The 20,346-nt window shown below is 37.4% G+C and overlaps 1 pseudogene; it reads left to right on the top strand.

Annotated features, from left to right (window-relative positions):
* The first annotated feature begins 8,432 nt into the window (after positions 1 to 8,432).
* On the top strand, positions 8,433 to 12,303 carry LOC100375448 (very long chain fatty acid elongase 6 pseudogene; annotated as a pseudogene).
* Positions 12,304 to 20,346: the final 8,043 nt, after the last annotated feature.

Raw genomic sequence — 20,346 nt, 5'->3', positions numbered from 1 at the left:
TGAGCTGACAGTGGTATGTGTGTATGGAGGTTAGATGCCTCCTGTCCCATCTACTCTCTTTGAGCTGATAGTAGTCCGTGTGTATGGAGGGTAGATGCCTCCTATCCCATCTGCTCTCATTGAGCTGATAGTAGTATGTGTGTATGAAGGGTAGATACCTTGTATACCATGTACTCTCATTGAGCTGATAGAAGTATGTGTGTATGGAGATTAGATGCCTCATATCCCATCTGCTCTCATTGAGCTGATAGTAGTATGTGTGTATGAAGAGTAGATGCCTCCTATACCATCTACTCGCTTTGAGGTGATAGTAGTATGTGTGTATGGAGGGTAGATGCCTCCTATCCCATCTGCTCTCATTGAGCTGATAGTTGTATGTGTGTATGAAGGGTAGATGCCTTCTATCCCGTCTACTCTCATTGAGCTGATAGCAGTATGTATGTATGTATGGAGGGTAAATGCCTCCTATCCCATCTACTCTCATTGAGCTGATAGCAGTGTATGTGAGTATTGAGGGTTAATGCCTCCTATCCCATCTACTCTCAATGAGCTGACAGTATTATGTTTGTATGGTGGGTAGATGCCTCCTATCCCATCTAATCTCTTTGAGCTGATAGTTGTATGTGTGTATATGAAGGGTAGATGCGTCCTATCCCATCTACTCTCTTTGAGCTGATAGTAGTATGTGTGTGTGTGTGGAGGATAGATGCCTCCTATCCCATCTCCTCTCATTGAGCTGACAGTATCATGTTTGTATGGTGGGTAGATGCCTCCTATCCCATCTACTCTAATTGAGCTGATAGTAGTGTGTGTGTACGAAAAGTAGATGCCTCCTATCCCATCTGCTCTCATCGAGCTGATAGTAGTATGTGTGTATGAAGGGTAGATGCCTCCTATCCCATCTACTCTCTTTGAGCTGATAGTAGTATGTGTGTATGGAGGGTAGATGCCTCCTATCCCATCTGCTCTCATTGAGCTGATAGTAGTATGTGTGTATGAAGGGTAGATACCTCGTATACCATCTACTCTCATTGAGCTGATAGAAGTATGTGTGTATGGAGGGTAGATGCCTCGTATCCCATCTGTTCTCATTGAGCTGATAGTAGTATGTGTGTATGAAGGGTAGATGCCTCCTATACAATCTACTCGCTTTGACCTGATAGTAGTATGTGTGTATTGATGGTAGATGCCTCCTATCCCATCTGCTCTCATTGAGCTGATAGCAGTGTATGTGTGTATGAAGGGTAGCTGCCTCCTATCCCATCTCCTCTCATTGAGCTGATAGTAGTATGTGTGTGTGTGGAGGGTAGATGCCTTCTATCCCATCTCCTCTCATTGAGCTGATAGTATAATGTTTGTATGGTGGGTAGATGCCTCCTATCCCATCTACTCTCATTAAGCTGATAGTAGTATGTATGTACGAAGAGTAGATGCCTCCTATCCCATCTACTCTCTTTGAGCTGATAGTAGTATGTGTGTGTATGAAGGGTAGATGCCTCCTATCCCATCTACTCTCATTGAGCTGATAGTAGTATGTGTGTACGAAAAGTAGATGCCTCCTATCCCATCTGCTCTCATTGAGCTGATAGTAGTATGTGTGTATGAAGGGTATATGTCTCATATACCATCTACTCTCATTGAGCTGATAGCAGTATGCGTGTATGAAGGGTAGATGCCTCCTATCCCATCTACTCTCATTGAGCAGATAGTTGTATGTGTGTACGAAGACTAGATGCCTCTTATCCCATCTACTTTCTTTGAGCTGATAGTGGTATGTGTGCATGGAGGTTAGATGCCTCCTATCCCATCTACTCTCTTTGAGCTGATAGTAGTATGTGTGTGTGGAGGGTAGAAGCCTCCTATCCCATCTGCTCTCATTGAGCTGATAGTAGTATGTGTGTATGAAGGGTAGATGCCTCGTGTACCATCTCCTCTCGTTGAGCTGATAGTAGTATGTGTGTATGGAGTGTAGATGCCTCCTATCCCATCTGCTCTCATTGAGCTGATAGTAGTTTGTGTGTATGAAGGGTAGATGCCTACTATACCATCTACTCGCTTTGAGCTGATAGCAGTATGTGTGTATGGAGGGTGGATGCCTCTTATCCCATCTACTCTTTTTGAGCTGATAGTGGTATGTATGTATGTGTGTATGGAGGGTAGATGCCTCCTATCCCATCTACTCTCATTGAGCTGATAGTAGTATGTGTGTATGAAGGGTAGATGCCTCCTATACCATCTACTCGCTTTGAGCTGATAGTAGTATGTGTGTATGGATGGTAGATACCTCCTATCCCATCTACTCTCATTGAGCTGATAGTAGTATGTGTGTATGAAGGGTAGATGCCTTGTATCCCGTCTACTCTCATTGAGCTGATAGCAGTATGTATGTATGCAGGGTAGATGCCTCCTATCCCATCTGCTCTCATTGAGCTGGTTGTAGTATGTGTGTATGAAGGGTAGATGCCTTCTATCCCGTCTACTCTCATTGAGCTGATAGCAGTATGTATGTATGTATGTATGGAGGGTAACTGCCTCCTATCCAATCTACTCTCATTGAGCGGATAGCAGTATGTGTGAATGGAGGGTAGATGCCTTCTATCCCATCTACACTCATTGAGCTGATAGTAGTATGTGTGTGTGGAGGGTAGATGCCTCCTATCCCATCTACTCTCATTGAGTTTAATCAGAGTGTGTGGGGGTATATGTTACATTTGGATGGTAGATATACATATACCATGCACAGTGGGAACACAACATTTTTTTTTATAATTAGCCCGTTTTATTTTCCATTACAAAATAAATATATGTAAATATATGAAAAAATATTATAAATAAAAAACAATTAAAAACACAATAATTAATTTAGTGTAAAGTGTATGAGTATGCTGCCCTCTGTGGCAATGTAATGGATGCTGTTGAATTGCTGAAGTCTCATTCTCCAAGACTTTACTAATTTCTGTCGTTGGTGACGCAGTTGAGAGTCCGGAGTTTAATCATAGATAGTATACTATACTGCCTATGGTTTAATCACAGTCCCTCTATCTGTGATAGATAGAGATAGAAATATTTAAAGGGACTGTGGTTTAATCGATGTTTGGAGAAAGAAGCAGTCTTTGCCCTGCCTCATTTGCATATTTTATTATTCATGCTTTAAAATGGAGGGGCGTTAACAATAAAGTTCCTAACCATTCTGACTGCTCTCATTACAAACTATGAAACGAATCATTGACAACAGACCAAAGCCAAGTATTATTATTAAAGGGCGGCAGTCCTGTTCGAAATGGGACTCATAGCGACGTATACAACGCGTGTAAAACACATTGTTTATTTACATGAAATTCGAACACGCACTGCGCGACGACCACCGCGCTTTAAGAACGGTGGTTGTTGCACTGGTTGTTGCATCGCGTCCTGTTCGATATGGGACTCTCAAGGACGTGTGTAAAATACATTGTTTACATCATGATGAAAGTCAAAACCCCGGTTGTGGTTGCCACGCGGGGATAATGTCAGGATGTTCACCCCCGAAAATACAATATTGTGTGTACACATTCTACGATTATACTCCATTGATTTTATGGTGATTTTATTTAGACTGCAACCTGAAAATTGTAAAAATTGCTAGCTATGATAAAACGTGAACGAACACAACTACACTTCGTGAGATTATGGAGACAAGATACTGTCACTAAATACTGGAAAGTCTTGTTTATTTCGCGGTCACCCGGCTTTCAACATTTATACACTCCTATATTTTATTTTATTGAAGCAAAACACCAAACATCGATTAAAATAAAGTCATGCTGCACATTTCATGAATATGTGAATTATGTTTAACGGTACCTGATTTTACATTCTACGCGTACCATGTTTTGTGACGTCATTAAAAGGATGTGGAACTTATGGGCAGAGATCCAAATGATTGCCGCCCCATCCTAGTTTGGATTTGTTTTCCTTCATATATTTTATTCTAATTCCTTATTACTTTAACTGCTGGTATTGATCATTTAAGTGTCGGTGATTGCGAAAATAAAATGATTATGACATTTTTCAGTATTTCATTGAAAATAAAAACTGTTTTCTATTATCCCACTCAAAATATCAAAATACCACCCCAACCACCCACCCCCACACATCCAGTTGTCGAATCATTTCAATATTTGTCATGTAGCAAATGGCTATTCTGTCCAGGGACTGTGTTCTGTCTTTGTTTTTTAGTCCACCCACAGCCTCTTAATCACGTGATATTTGAGTGATGCGGGACTTTGGTCCGTTATTAGCTACGTTTGTACGTGGACAAACTCCTTAAATCAAAAGGTCAGTGCACTTACAGCATTTATAACTAACATATTTGCTTTGTGTGAAAAGTAGTTCGGTGGCCGTATATTTTTATCTTGGGTTCTCGAGCTGCAGCATAAAATAAAAACGTGGAATGTCATTTACACTTGTAAACCTTATAAAATGACTCAATAAAATGTTGTTGTTTTTAAAAAAAAAAACAACGTGAAATGTCATGAGTATCTGAGCATGTGGTCACTTACATTATGTTACTTACAAAACCTTATGATTTACAAACTATCATCATGCGTTATGACGTCACATTGAACTTTTGGCAAAAGATCCCAATGATTCCGGCACGATGACACAGATATCAATGTGATTATAATAAGATCCTAGTATGATTTGGAGATTGGAGTGCTAGCACACTCCTCATCTACTTGTCAAATTCTGTAACCTGTTCGCTGATATTCATTCGTTTTGTTGGACAGTACGAGTGCACGTGGTTAAACTAGTTAATTATAGTTTGGCCAAGACTGTTGGTCACTTAAAAAAAAGTTCAGGAATATTTCGAAATATCCCAGAGATCCATATATTAGGGGCAGATTGTTCTGTATTAAAAGTGAATATAAAAACACCGAAAAAGAAAAGAAAATTTAATTGAAAATTTCGCAAGTAAATAAAAATGAGTTTAAGGGGAGATTCATTCTGGAAATTATTACGAGATTTGGATGATGATAGAAACAGTAATGAAATATATAATTCAATAACTCCAAGTGAGTGGTTAAATTGTTTTAATAAATAGCCAAATCCATCAACGGAAGACAATTCTGAACTAAATGCCATGGAGAGAGACATGGATGATAATCAAGATATTAATGGACCAATCCTGCAAAGTGAAATCATAAAAGCAATAAAGTTATTAAAATATAACAAAGCAACTGCAGAAGATATCATTTCAAATGAAATTCTAAAATACGGTCAACCACACCTCACCAATGCACTGCACTGCACACACTTTTAATATCGTTTATAACAGCAAAAACTTCCCCAAATCATGACGCTCGTGTTTGATAGTACATGTACCATTTTTTAAATCAGAAAAAAATCAAATCCTTCAAACTGTAGAGGCATAGCTTTATCAAGCTGTCTGAGGAAATTAAAAGTTTAATTAACAAAAGAATAACATCATACCCAGAAAAAAATAATATCAGTTCCAAAAAGCATTTGGATTTGGGAGATGTTGTCGCACGTCAGACATTAATTACAATATAACAATAATCTAAATGATCTGACAGGAAAAACCCCAAAACACTATATGCTTGTTTCATAGACCTTAAAAGGCATTTGATAGTATGTGGCATGAATGAATGTTTTTAAAATTATTAAAATCTGGCATAACAGGCAATATTTATAAAATTATAAAAGACATGTACAGTAAAGTAAACTATAAAGTCAATGTTATTGATGGATTAACAACTGAATTCACATCACATACTGGGGTTAAACAAGAGTGTAACTTAAGCCCTACTCTTTTCAATTTGTTTATTATTGACTTACCAGAATTTTTTGATATTGCCACATGTAACCCACCCACGCTGGGAAACAGTAAAGTTGGGTGCTTCCTCTTTGCAGACGACATTGTCATCCTTTCAGAAACAAAACATGGATTACAAATAATCTCTCCACTTACACAAAACATTGGAAGCTGACTGATAATTAATGAGGTTGAAACTGGATTTTCCAGGATTTTGAAATTCAAAATGGCCGCAGTCATATTTGGTCAAATCCGTGTGAATATGTAACCCTCCTCACTGTGTCTTTGTATCTAGTATCATTGAAATCAGTCAAGGCATCACTTAGAAATTTGAATGGACAGACAAAAGCCATGATTAACAATCAAAATGGCTGCCAGTCGGCCATATTTGATCATTTCAAAAAAGTACATCTGCGTGGGTGGTTCCTTTGTCTTTGTACTAGTCTTAACAAAATCGGTCAAGCCATCTCCGAGAATGACGATGGACACACAAGGACCGAATTTGCCTGAATTTTGGCATTAAAATGGCCACCAGTCGGTCATATTAGACAGTTTCGGGAAATAAATATACCTAGTACTACATGATGTATGGTTGACCACTATGTCTTTGTACCAAGTTTCAAACAAATCGGTCCAGCCATCTCCGAGAAATCACTCCAGACGGCCCGGGACTGACGGATTGACGGACTGACGAAGGCGAAACTGCAAGCCCTCTCCCGGTGGGGTTAATGATAACAGAAGGAATAAACTCAGAACGTACAAACATTTCAATTTTTTTTTTACAAAATTACGTAATCAAAATAAAGAATGCCGAACTGCGTGAATGTATGTCTGAGCAACCATAAACTAAAAATTGGAACAGGGAGGTATACCAAACCAAAAACCTAAATAGGAAAAAGAATTTGCGAATTGTGTTTAAATAATAATATTTGAAGAGGCTAATAGACACAATATAAACTTCGTGGATATGAGTGACTACAACACATTTTTAAAATTAATGGGTGATACAAACCTGAATGTACAAATACCAGTTGCCCAATTAATTAAAAAATAACACGAAACTTTCCGGGAAATAGATTTTTCCCCTTTAATACCTTTTTTAATTCCTTTTCCATGTTTTAATTATTTATATTTTTTTGTATTATTAACGCCATTTTTTTCAATAGTGGTAGGTCGATGCACTTTCAGCACTTATAACTAATGTATTTGTCTTTGTTCAGTCAACACATAACGAGTTATACTTTGGGCTTTGGGTCCGACGTAATAATACAAACATATAGCGATATAATCCAAGTTGTCAATTGTGAACGCTTATGATTTTTTCCGTATTATTGCAAAACTAAAAAGAACGGACAGTCGTCACATTTAATTAATATTACGATTAATATTTTACAAACGTCATATACGTCGCATGTGGGACCCATTACAAATACGACTCAGTTCACAGCTTTATACAAATTACAGACACGCTATCCCCTCGCGCCCTTTGTCAAGTTCTTGTCCAGATTGTATCCTAAATCCGCCTAGAACACTGTTATTTTTTAAATATCGCCGGGGTTGTGGTGGAGAGGACCGGCATTGGGTGAGCATCAAAAAGCCAGCCTGTTGTGATATGTATACGTCTTAGCAATTATGCCTGTCAATAAACCTGTTATCCATACATCTACCGGTTAACAAATATGCAGTAGATGCAAGTTCATTTCCAATTTGAGACAGGATGGTATACTAGTATCTCTTTTCTACCTCCATGGTCTAATTCAATTCCCGTATCTGTTCATATCACCCTGGAAACCTCTCCAACGATTCATATTTGTTCCACTCGCGTACGGAATGTGAATATAATAGGTAACTTAATATAATCATCACGGATTTAAAAAAAAAAACGAACACATTTATGTAGTTTATTTATGTGTTTGAATTCGTGTTACAAACCCAACAGACTAACAGTCGGGATAACCGACTGGGGGGGGGGGGGCACGACTTGAAACATGAATACAACCAGACAATGTAACAGCCAAATAGTCTGTGAATAACCAATTCATTGTGATAGGAATCCGTAAATGGTAAACGTTAGTATTACTGTAACCGTTTAATTTTCAATGCAAGACATTTTCACGATTTCAGGACTATACGGCATTCGTAAAGAAAATTGTTTGCGAAAATCGCTGAGACTCAACGTATTATGATTCAAGAGAAAATTTCACAAATTTTCACGATTTTCACAGACCCGCGAAATTCATTTAACTCGAAATCAAAGCGGTCTACAGTATTCTGTCGATCGCAGCTTCCTTGGCATGCACTTTATGTGTAAACGGGATGATGTACACACCCTCTTATCGTACGACATCAGAACGCTTGAATGTAATTAGAGGTCAATTTGCTAAAGCGGCGTTGCTATTTATAAATTACACCCGTGATATATTGTACCCTGCAATATATGCTTTACTGGTACGTTTTTCCGGCTATAATTCTTCTTTATGATTTTATTGAATTATTTTTATTTTTATTTATTTTTAATATACATTCCTCGTCTGGGCGGATTAGCATGCGTAAAAACTACATCGATCGACAGATACAAGTGCGGGAGGGACGGCGTGACATGTGACAGCTACTGATGTAAATATATGACATTCAGCCGGTGAGTTAGAGGTCACAATCTAAACACCGGTGAATTTTAGTTGTTCGACCCCGACTCCGACTGTGACTTCGTGTTCGTGTTCACGCCTGATCTGTTTATAGCTGTATTCAATTGTTTTCACTTAAAATTCAACCGAATATGGCCAACGACGGCATCCTTTCCGAATCTGCAGCAGACATCGAGGCCCTGCGTAGGTTGTCAACTATGGGGAACTCGGAGCATGTCAAGAAAAATATATCAGATGTTCGGCTCGATTTTGAGAAGAATTTCGACGACACGGCATGGCAGGTATGGTTGGAAAATTATTGGTGGCTGTCAATAGTTGCATCTGTGATGTATATCTTCACTATATTCTCCATTCAACGTTTCATGAAACATAGACATCGTTTGGAACTCAGAGGCCTACTTATAGTATGGAACGTCGCCTTAGCTGCGTTCAGTATCTTCGGTGCTTGTCGATCTCTGAAAGCCATGTACATTACGTTAACCAGCCGTGGACTTCACGAATCGATATGTACCCCGGGCGATATATATTCGAACAACGAGATAACCGGTGTATGGGCTATGTACTTCGAAATTTCTAAAGTTGTAGAATTTGGAGATACCCTTTTCATCGTACTTCGAAAGGGCAATTTGATATTTCTACACTGGTACCACCATGTGACCGTGCTGATTTACGTATGTTACTCCGCCACCGACCGCACTTCGACCGGATACTGGTTCATGTTGCTCAACTTTATGGTTCACTCGGTCATGTATTCCTATTACGCGTTCCGTGCTGCGAGGATTCGCCTCCCTAAAATCATTCCCATGAGCATCACCGCTATGCAACTATTGCAAATGATCGGAGGCTGTGCCGTGCAGCACCACGTCAACTACTCTCTAAACCATGGATACGATTGCCAAGTAACTTCACGAAACAACTTTTTGGGAAGCTTAATGTATGGGTCTTACCTGCTGTTGTTCGCACAGTTCTTTTACAAGGCTTACTTAACAACCGCTCCCAAACCACTCTCGACCAAACGACAACTTAAAGAAGAATAAAACAGAAACTACATTGTTTAGCTACTTGGACATTGGGCATTCGTAATATTTATTATTCGGGTTGCGTAACTGTGGGTCGCCTGCATGGTTTCACCAAGAGCAGTACTCGTTTATAACTTTACGCTAATATACAGTGAAAGGCAGAAAACTGTACTTTATTTTAAAAACATATTTATAACAATTCGTAAAAATATATCATCAGCGAAAATAACAAAATGAAGGGCTTGTTGATTGGATGATGTAGAACTTACTCATTAATATTAATTAGAACTTGTGATGACAACATTACCATATTTTTTCTGGTCAATTTGGATTCCATCAGTTATTTTGATTTATAGAAACTTGTATTTGTAAAATATTTATAACATCCCCAGCTTTATGCCTTTCACTGTATATGTCTTGTTTAAGTCTAGAAATGTATGTATCGTTGTGCAGTGATTGCACATTATATGTCTAGTCAATTTACTTGAATTAGTTTTATGGACATTTATAAAACATTTGTCATGAAGGATCCTCACTCTTCTTTCAAATCTAAAAAGATGCTTTTATTGGCGCTAGGAACTGTTTGGTAGCACCCATTACCTATGAGTCTTTGCAGGGTTTCATTAGTCATTGCCTTATTTATTGCAATGAACGCAATTTGTTTAAAATGCTTGAACTTACAGTGATTCTTTTACTGATTTTTTGTTTGTTTAAAAATGCAAGTCCAAGTAACACCACCATGTGGCACAATACGATAGATTGTGAAAGCGAGCCAGTGTCGGTGGGGGGGGGGGGGTAAATATTAACTGGCACCATTGAGGTTACATATGGACGGCTTTTATTCAAGTTGTTTTTCGAATTGCTGCTTAAAATTTATAAATATTTTATATAAAACAAATTTACACCTCTGCATTATGCCTATGCATTATGCACAGAATGAGTTGCCCCCTTCAAGAGCATGTAATCATTCAAACCTCTGATTGGTCAAACAGCATTTGTTTAAAAACCCGTAAATTTTGTAAACAGCTTTTCTGAAAGCACTGTCAAGACATGAAATATTTTTATATAAAACATTTATGACAATCTGTAAATTTCAGTTGAAAATCATTGGCCAATCACATGCCTTAGTGAATGAATATGTAGCCATGATTGAGGTAAATGAGCTGCAACTTGCGGGTATTCAGCAATATGTATAAATGTATTCTCTGTAGCCAATCTTCAAATCTGCTGATTCAAATGTAGCATGAGGGCGCCCTAGGGTAAATGTTTCATAATTTTCCATAAACTGTTCATACCTTTATGAAATGTAGTGTAATGCATTTAGCATTCTAAGAACTTCTAATAGATTAATCTCAGTATATTATTTCTATAACAGTTGCTAAAACATTTAGTTTACACTCATTTTGATTTACCCATGCTTGTAAATTTCGATTCAGATTCAACTGAGAGGTTGTGATTTGGTATTTGGAAGCTTTTTTGTACTGCCCTCTAAGACTAGTGATGTCAGAATCACAGTTGCTGCAATTGGTCAAACAATTTACAACTGCCATTTTGGGTTTTTAGATGTTATTTTAAATATTTATAAATTAACTGCATACCACTGCATTGGGTAATTTGAAATGAGTGTAATATATAGGCATACAAATTGCAGGGTTTCAAGTCACTCCAGGACAATGACCGGGTAGTGGGGAGGGGTAACAATTGTCACCATAACGATGTGAATGCAGTTGCATGTCAAGGCATGTAAGTATTCATTTCTACTGAGGTGCACAAATGATTGTGATCCTTACTCTAAAATAGGGGTGTGGTTTCATTCTTGTATATCATCCAAAAAAAAAAAAACTTCCTTCACAATGCAGCTGTTAGTATTTAGAGAGTAAAGTTTTACCAATGAGACATACCGGTAAATTGTGTATTGATTTTCAAAATGAGCTTTATTTGCTCCAATATGTACATTGTTTGTATAGTACTAGATATAACAATCAAGACAAATCTATTTTTTCATAGCAAGTACCCTCCAAGACTGAAGTATGTCACGCCATTCTAATTTTGAAAATGTTTTTTTTGTATATTTTGGCCAATCTGACTTCTACAAAAGGCATGCACAGGATCCAACCCCTGGTAAAGAAGCAATCAAATGCAATACCCCCCCCCCCCCATGCACACACACGCACACATGCATGTTCACTCCCTGACAAACTGTACATGTGTACACAATTTTTACAATTAGAACCATCCATTCAATTTATCACAATGTGTTGTTTCACATCATTAATTTTTTTACCCATGCTAAAATGGGCATTTTCAAAGCATTTTCCATAGAAATAAATATTAAAGCATTATGTCATATAAAATATTATCAGAATTTCCTAATTATTTGTACTATAATTATAACTATTTTTTTCACTATACTGTAAAAAATTAAAGATACTAGTATGATGAGACATAAGAATAAATGGGACTGGGACATTTTATGCACCAGTATAAGATCTAGTCTGGCTACAGTTGATTTTTGTTTTACTGAATCAAGCCATAATTGCAAAATGGTGATGTACACACAATTTTCCAGGTAAACACCATTTTGCAACCAAGTTGCCAAATTTGTTGAAAATGAAATTGTTAATTTGTTCAGAAAATTTGTTTAGAAATCCCCACTCTGAAGCCAATCTAGATAGAATCTGTCCCAAGTTCAGTTGATTTTTGTGTAATCTTGCATATATACGCTATTTTTGTTCATTCTGTACTTTGAACTCTGTAATGTAAAATTTGTAAATTGTTAATGTAAACTTTCAGCCATTGTATGCAAATACATTCTGTAGACGTTGTTCATGTGTTTGTAATTCTCTGACTGATAAGTGGCCATCATTGGATCTGCTTAAGTTTCTTCCTTACTGAATCTACAACATTTATTGATTTATGGATTGATTACCAGCATAACAAATTGTGTTTAGAAATGTCTAGAATATAGTTAAATCTCTCAAACAGAATCTGGATATGGATGACTACAGATAAAAATATTAATGGTTTGAATAGTCTACTAGCACTTCATCTATAGATGAAGCATGACTTATAAAATAAAATAAAAGGGGAATATAATTGCCACCTGACACCTGAATTTAGAGCTACTACATGTAGCTAGTAGCTGCCTGATTCACTACCTTAGTACAATGTATTGTTGGACTTCATCCATGTCTCTTGTTTTAGCACGAGTTGTGATGAGACTTTCCCTTCTCTTGTTGTGATTGTCTTCAATTTTCTTTGGTTTTCTGGCCAAGTATCTTAAAATCATGTTTGGTGGAGCAACACAATCCAACAATAGTGTTGACAACATTATGTTCTGTGAAGCACTGCAATCCAACAATAGTGTTGACAACATTATGTTCTGTGAAGCACTGCAATCCAACAATAGTGTTGACAACATTATGTCTCTTGTTTTAGCACGAGTTGTGATGAGACTTTCCCTTCTCTTGTTGTGATTGTCTTCAATTTTCTTTGGTTTTCTGGCCAAGTATCTTAAAATCATGTTTGGTGGAGCAACACAATCCAACAATAGTGTTGACAACATTATGTTCTGTGAAGCACTGCAATCCAACAATAGTGTTGACAACATTATGTTCTGTGAAGCACTGCAATCCAACAATAGTGTTGACAACATTATGTTTGGTGAAGCACTGCAATCCAACAATAGTGTTGACAACATTATGTTTAGTGAATCAACACAATCCAACAATAGTGTTGACAACTTTGTTTGGTGGAACACTACAATCCAACAATAGTGTTGACAACATTATGTTCTGTGAAGCACTGCAATCCAACAATAGTGTTGACAACATTATGTTTAGTGAATCAACACAATCCAACAATAGTGTTGACAACTTTGTTTGGTGGAACACTACAATCCAACAATAGTGTTAACAACTTTGTTTGGCGAAGCACTGCAATCCAACAATAGTGTTGACAACATTATGTTTGGTGAAGCACTGCAATCCAACAATAGTGTTGACAACATTATGTTTGGTGAAGCACTGCAATCCAACAATAGTGTTGACAACATTATGTTTGGTGAATCAACACAATCCAACAATAGTGTTGACAACATTATGTTCTGTGAAGCACTGCAATCCAACAATAGTGTTGACAACATTATGTTTGGTGAAGCACTGCAATCCAACAATAGTGTTGACAACATTATGTTTGGTGAATCAACACAATCCAACAATAGTGTTGACAACATAATGTTCTGTGAAGCACTGCAATCCAACAATAGTGTTGACAACATTATGTTTGGTGAAGCACTGCAATCCAACAATAGTGTTGACAACATTATGTTTGGTGAAGCACTGCAATCCAACAATAGTGTTGACAACTTTGTTTGGTGAAGCACTGCAATCCAACAATAGTGTTGTCAAAATTATGTTTGGTGAATCAACACAATCCAACAATAGTGTTGACAACATAATGTTCTGTGAAGCACTGCAATCCAACAATAGTGTTGACAACATTATGTTTGGTGAAGCACTGCAATCCAACAATAGTGTTAACAACTTTGTTTGGTGAAGCACTGCAATCCAACAATAGTGTTGTCAAAATTATGTTTGGTGAATCAACACAATCCAACAATAGTGTTGACAACATAATGTTCTGTGAAGCACTGCAATCCAACAATAGTGCTGACAACATTATGTTTGGTGAATCAACACAATCCAACAATAGTGTTGACAACATAATGTTCTGTGAAGCACTGCAATCCAACAATAGTGTTGACAACATTATGTTTGGTGAAGCACTGCAATCCAACAATAGTGTTGACAACATTATGTTTGGTGAAGCACTGCAATGCAACAATAGTGTTGACAACATTATGTTTGGTGAAGCACTGCAATCCAACAATAGTGTTGACAACATTATGTTTGGTGAAGCACTGCAATGCAACAATAGTGTTGACAACATTATGTTCTGTGAAGCACAGCAATCCAACAATAGTGTTGACAACATTATGTTCTGTGAAGCACTGCAATCCAACAATAGTGTTAACAACTTTGTTTGGTGAAGCACTGCAATCCAACAATAGTGTTGTCAAAATTATGTTTGGTGAATCAACACAATCCAACAATAGTGTTGACAACATAATGTTCTGTGAAGCACTGCAATCCAACAATAGTGCTGACAACATTATGTTTGGTGAATCAACACAATCCAACAATAGTGTTGACAACATAATGTTCTGTGAAGCACTGCAATCCAACAATAGTGTTGACAACATTATGTTCTGTGAAGCACTGCAATCCAACAATAGTGTTGACAACATTATGTTTGGTGAATCAACACAATCCAACAATAGTGTTGACAACTTTGTTTGGTGAAGCACTGCAATCCAACAATAGTGATGACAACATTATGTTCTGTTAAGCACTGCAATCAATCCAACAATAGTGATGACAACTTTATGTTTGGTGAAGCACTACAATCCAACAATAGTGTTAACAACTTTGTTTGGTGAAGCACTGCAATCCAACAATAGTGTTGACAACATTATGTTTGGTGAATCAACACAATCCAACAATAGTGTTGACAACATTATGTTCTGTGAAGCACTGCAATCCAACAATAGTGTTGACAACATTATGTTTGGTGAATCAACACAATCCAACAATAGTGTTGACAACATTATGTTCTGTGAAGCACTGCAATCCAACAATAGTGTTGACAACATTATGTTTGGTGAAGCACTGCAATCCAACAATAGTGTTGACAACATTATGTTTGGTGAAGCACTGCAATCCAACAATAGTGTTGACAACATTATGTTTGGTGAATCAACACAATCCAACAATAGTGTTGACAACATAATGTTCTGTGAAGCACTGCAATCCAACAATAGTGTTGACAACATTATGTTTGGTGAAGCACTGCAATCCAACAATAGTGTTGACAACATTATGTTTGGTGAAGCACTGCAATCCAACAATAGTGTTGACAACATTATGTTTGGTGAAGCACTGCAATCCAACAATAGTGTTGACAACATTATGTTTGGTGAATCAACACAATCCAACAATAGTGTTGACAACATAATGTTCTGTGAAGCACTGCAATCCAACAATAGTGTTGACAACATTATGTTTAGTGAATCAACACAATCCAACAATAGTGTTGACAACATTATGTTCTGTGAAGCACTGCAATCCAACAATAGTGTTGACAACATTATGTTTGGTGAAGCACTACAATCCAACAATAGTGTTGACAACTTTATGTTTGGTGAAGCACTGCAATCCAACAATAGTGTTGACAACTTTATGTTCTGTGAAGCACTGCAATCCAACATTAATCTATAGATGTATAATGGCTCTCAAAGCATGATCATGACGTCACACTATTGTATTGTGCAATAGTTATCTGGGCAAAATTATCGCCAACTAAGGCCCGACCCACTTGGAGATATTTCTAGAAATCTCATGGAATCATTGGCATGTGGTTGGGAAACGTTATTGATAGTGTGAATTATGAACTTGTGATTGGCTAACGTCACAGCTAGTGTGAATCATTGGCATGTGATTGGCTAACGTTATTGATAGTGTGAATTATGAACTTGTGATTGGCTAATGTCACGGCTAGTGTGAATCATTGGCATGTGATTGGCTAACGTTATTGATAGTGTGAATTATGAACTTGTGATTGGCTAATGTCACGGCTAGTGTGAATCATTGGCATGTGATTGGCTAATGTTATCAATAGTGTGAATTATGAACTTGTGATTGACTAATGTCACGGCTAGTGTGACTCATTGGCATGTGGTTGGGAAACGTTATTGATAGTGTGAATTATGAACTTGTGATTGGCTAACGTCACAGCTTGTGTGACTCATTGGCATGCGATTGGCTAATGTTATCGATAGTGTGAATTATGGACTTGTGATTGGCTAATGTCACAGCTTGTGTGACTCATTGGCATGTGATTGGCTAATGTTATCGATAGTGTGAATTATGGACTTGTGATTGGCTAATGTCACGGCTAGTGTGAATCATTGGCATGTGATTGGCTAATGTTATCAATAGTGTGAATTATGAACTTGTGATTGGCTAATGTCACAGCTAGTGTGACTCATTGGCATGTGATTGGCTAACGTTATTGATAGTGTCAATTATGAACTTGTGATTGGCTAATGTCACGGCTATTGTGAATCATTGGCATGTGATTGGCTAATGTTATTGATAGTGTGAATTATGGACTTGTGATTGGCTAACGTCACGGCTAGTGTGAATCATTGGCATGTGATTGGCTAATGTTATCAATAGTGTGAATTATGGCCGTATGATTGGCTAATGTCACAGCTTGTGTGACTCATTGGCATGCGATTGGCTAATGTTATCGATAGTGTGAATTATGGACTTGTGATTGGCTAATGTCACAGCTTGTGTGACTCATTGGCATGTGATTGGCTAATGTTATCGATAGTGTGAATTATGGACTTGTGATTGGCTAATGTCACGGCTAGTGTGAATCATTGGCATGTGATTGGCTAATGTTATCAATAGTGTGAATTATGAACTTGTGATTGGCTAATGTCACGGCTAGTGTGACTCATTGGCATGTGATTGGCTAATGTTATCGATAGTGTGAATTATGAACTTGTGATTGGCTAATGTCACGGCTAGTGTGAATCATTGGCATGTGATTGGCTAACGTTATTGATAGTGTCAATTATGAACTTGTGATTGGCTAATGTCACGGCTAGTGTGAATCATTGGCATGTGATTGGCTAACGTTATTGATAGTGTGAATTTGTGAATTATGAACTTGTGATTGGCTAATGTCACGGCTAGTGTGAATCATTGGCATGTGATTGGCTAATGTTATCAATAGTGTAAATTATGAACTTGTGATTGGCTAATATCATGGCTAGTGTGACTCATTGGCATGTGATTGGCTCATGTTATCGATGGTGTGAATTATGGATTTGTGATTGGCTAATGTCACGGCTAACGTGAATCATTGTGATTGGCTAAGCTAACGTTATTGATAGTGTGAATTATGGACTTGTGATTGGCTAATGTCGCGGCTAACGTGAATCATTGGCATGTGATTGGCTAGTGTTATCGATAGTGTGAATTATGAACTTGTGATTGGCTAATGTCACGGCTAGTGTGACTCACTAGCATCTGATTGGCTAATGTTATCGATAGTGTGAATTATGGATTTGTGATTGGCTAATGTTACGGCTAGTGTGAATCATTGACATTATTATTGAAGGGTTAAAAGAGAACATGTCAAAATAGGTATTGCTATGATGCAAATCTCCCCCAGTGCGTCGCAAGATGGCACTCTACAAAAGTATTTTAGGGGTATCGTTTTATATGCTGTTCCACCCTTTTAGGTCAGAAAAACAAATTTATGTTTATCGTCTGCCCAAAACACCTGCGACTGGGACACATTTTAAGTAAAAATACAAAATTAAGTGTAAGATTCTGCAGTGCAAATTCCTTTGTGTTCGTCTGGAGTTAGTTGTATCCACTCTGTCTCCCTACCATGTAAAAAAAATCAATAAAAAATGTCTCATTCAATGATACGAGAAACATGTGTTCTAAACCCTGTTTTAATTTCTGTTGAAACAGGGACTTAAGTTTTGGGTTTTGTCCAACGTCATTTCTCGGACATGTCTGAACTGATTTTGTTCAAAGTTGGTACAAAGATAAATCTCAGTGGAATGATACATATATTTATCGCTTTGTTTTTTATTCGATGACCTTTGACCATCTAATGATCAGTTTTGCGCAAAAAAACAACAATCAGCAATCCAATTCTAAATAGCCGACCTGTTTCTCGGATGCGCTGAGCATAACTGATGCACATAAGTTATTTTCATTATTTGATTCAAAATTAGTGTTTCATACTCGTTTTAGGAAAACGTGAGTACCGGTATTACTTGTGAATGTATCTGCTGTGAGGGAATGTTCTTTCTTAAATCACTTGAACGATGAAGTTTATTCTGTGGTCAAAATATACACTTTTCTGTAGTCGTCGCGCCGTGCACTGGATATATGAGTGTTATATAAACAAAGATGGCGACTTTGAATGTTGCGCAGATCAACGAGAACAAACTGGGACATTACCAAGCTTTAATTAGATATTTTTAGGTGATTGAAAGGTATCAAAGGAGTCACCAGCGGTAATTATTGCAAGTCGTGCCCAGGTCAAACCTTATATTTGTGATTTCCATTAGAAGATAGAACGTGGCAAATTTCAAAATCACATATAGATGTTAAAGACAAATATCAGACCAATGTGTTCGATGTGTCTGATAAGAAATATTTTCAAGCATTTTTTACCATTTTTCCGAGAAAATCCATGACATGAGAGTCACATGACTGACCGCTAAAGTTTGTTATTGCTGATATCTATTGCACACGAGTAGTATTATGTGCTATAAAAAAATCAGTTCACCTTGAACCTTAGAAGGTGGTCAAAAAGCCACTTGTGGTTAAATTTCAATCCAATATGGCTACCGAGCCAGTGGACCAATCACAATTTCGAAAGTATGATGAGTAGTATATATTATCCCCTATTAGCATAAAAAGATCTTCTCAAACCAACGCTCGAAAAGGAAAACGGGGGAGGGGAGGGAGGGGGTATACTAAAGAAGCTAGAAAGTGCTCTAACTAGTTTAAAAATATCAAACATGCTTAGTTAATGCAGATTAATTACAAAGTAGTTTTGGACATCCAACTGCAAAAACAGTATGCGTGTACCAAAGTTTAAAGCGGCGGAGTCGTCACCTACGCATGCGTCAGATGGCCATAGCGTGTCATTGTTTACAAACAAGCGTCTACCCACGAGCCTTTGCGTTTTTTTGTGCATGCGCGGGTGACGAACCTCTCGCTTTAATCTATTTGAGCAATCTGTTAGGACATCTACAAATTCTGAAAGTTTATTTAATCACTTCCCACTCTTGTGTTTCTGTATTATAATACGAAATAATGGTGAGAAAAGCAATATACCTTAAACCCAGACCCCCCCCCCCCCACATTAATAAATCGTTGAAACGACAAACCCGCTATAAATGCTTTTCAATGTCATCTGCAAATTTAAATATTTGCATGTTTTTGCATGTCGTTTGCTTGTAAACGACGGGAAAGATTTGTTTATAGAACTTTTACAAGCTTGACACTGAGAGAAAAATGTATACAAAGTGTTTTGGCACATTCAAGAAATATAAAAAGAATTTTCAGACAAGACACCGCGAACAAAAATTACATTGGTCACCCCCCACGATTTCTAACATTTTACCCTTTATTGTCATCTGGAGCGGTTCGATCCCAGACATGTTGTCGATCCTCAAAACGTAATCGAGTGTGCGGCAAAAATATATTCTTTTAGATTATGTAGATTGGAATTTACTACTAGCTAGGAACTACTCGAATAAACCTCACAACGCCGAGATGTGTGCGCGAATTTGCTCCACTGCTCGTTTTATCTATAATAGTAGTATACCAGTTCCAGGGCCATTTTTGTTTTACTATGTGCAAGTACAGTGCATCACTGGTGCTCTTGTTTATATGTCGTGAATTGTGCAAAATCGAGTAGTATACCCGCCCTGGCCGTAGTTTATTGTGTCTTTATTCCCTAAATAATATAAACCTGGAAATGCCTGATATATAAAATGCAGTATCTCCATGAAGAATTATGGACTTCTACATTGCTGAATTGCATTAAGGGATATATGTGTACAAGGATTTAAGAATCTAAATTTGGTGCTGTATACAGTAATTTGTGTGATGATAAACTGATATAATTAAATATAATTATGTCCATTTTTCAATTTAAATAATATAAGCCGGGAAATATGTGATATATATTTAGCAAGGCT

Source organism: Saccoglossus kowalevskii, chromosome 7 (genome assembly GCF_978046115.1).
Source record: "Saccoglossus kowalevskii chromosome 7, keSacKowa6.1, whole genome shotgun sequence".
In the NCBI taxonomy this organism is placed as follows: domain Eukaryota; kingdom Metazoa; phylum Hemichordata; class Enteropneusta; family Harrimaniidae; genus Saccoglossus; species Saccoglossus kowalevskii.
Note: the sequence above shows the minus strand (reverse complement) of the source record. Positions and strands in the feature narration are given on the sequence as shown.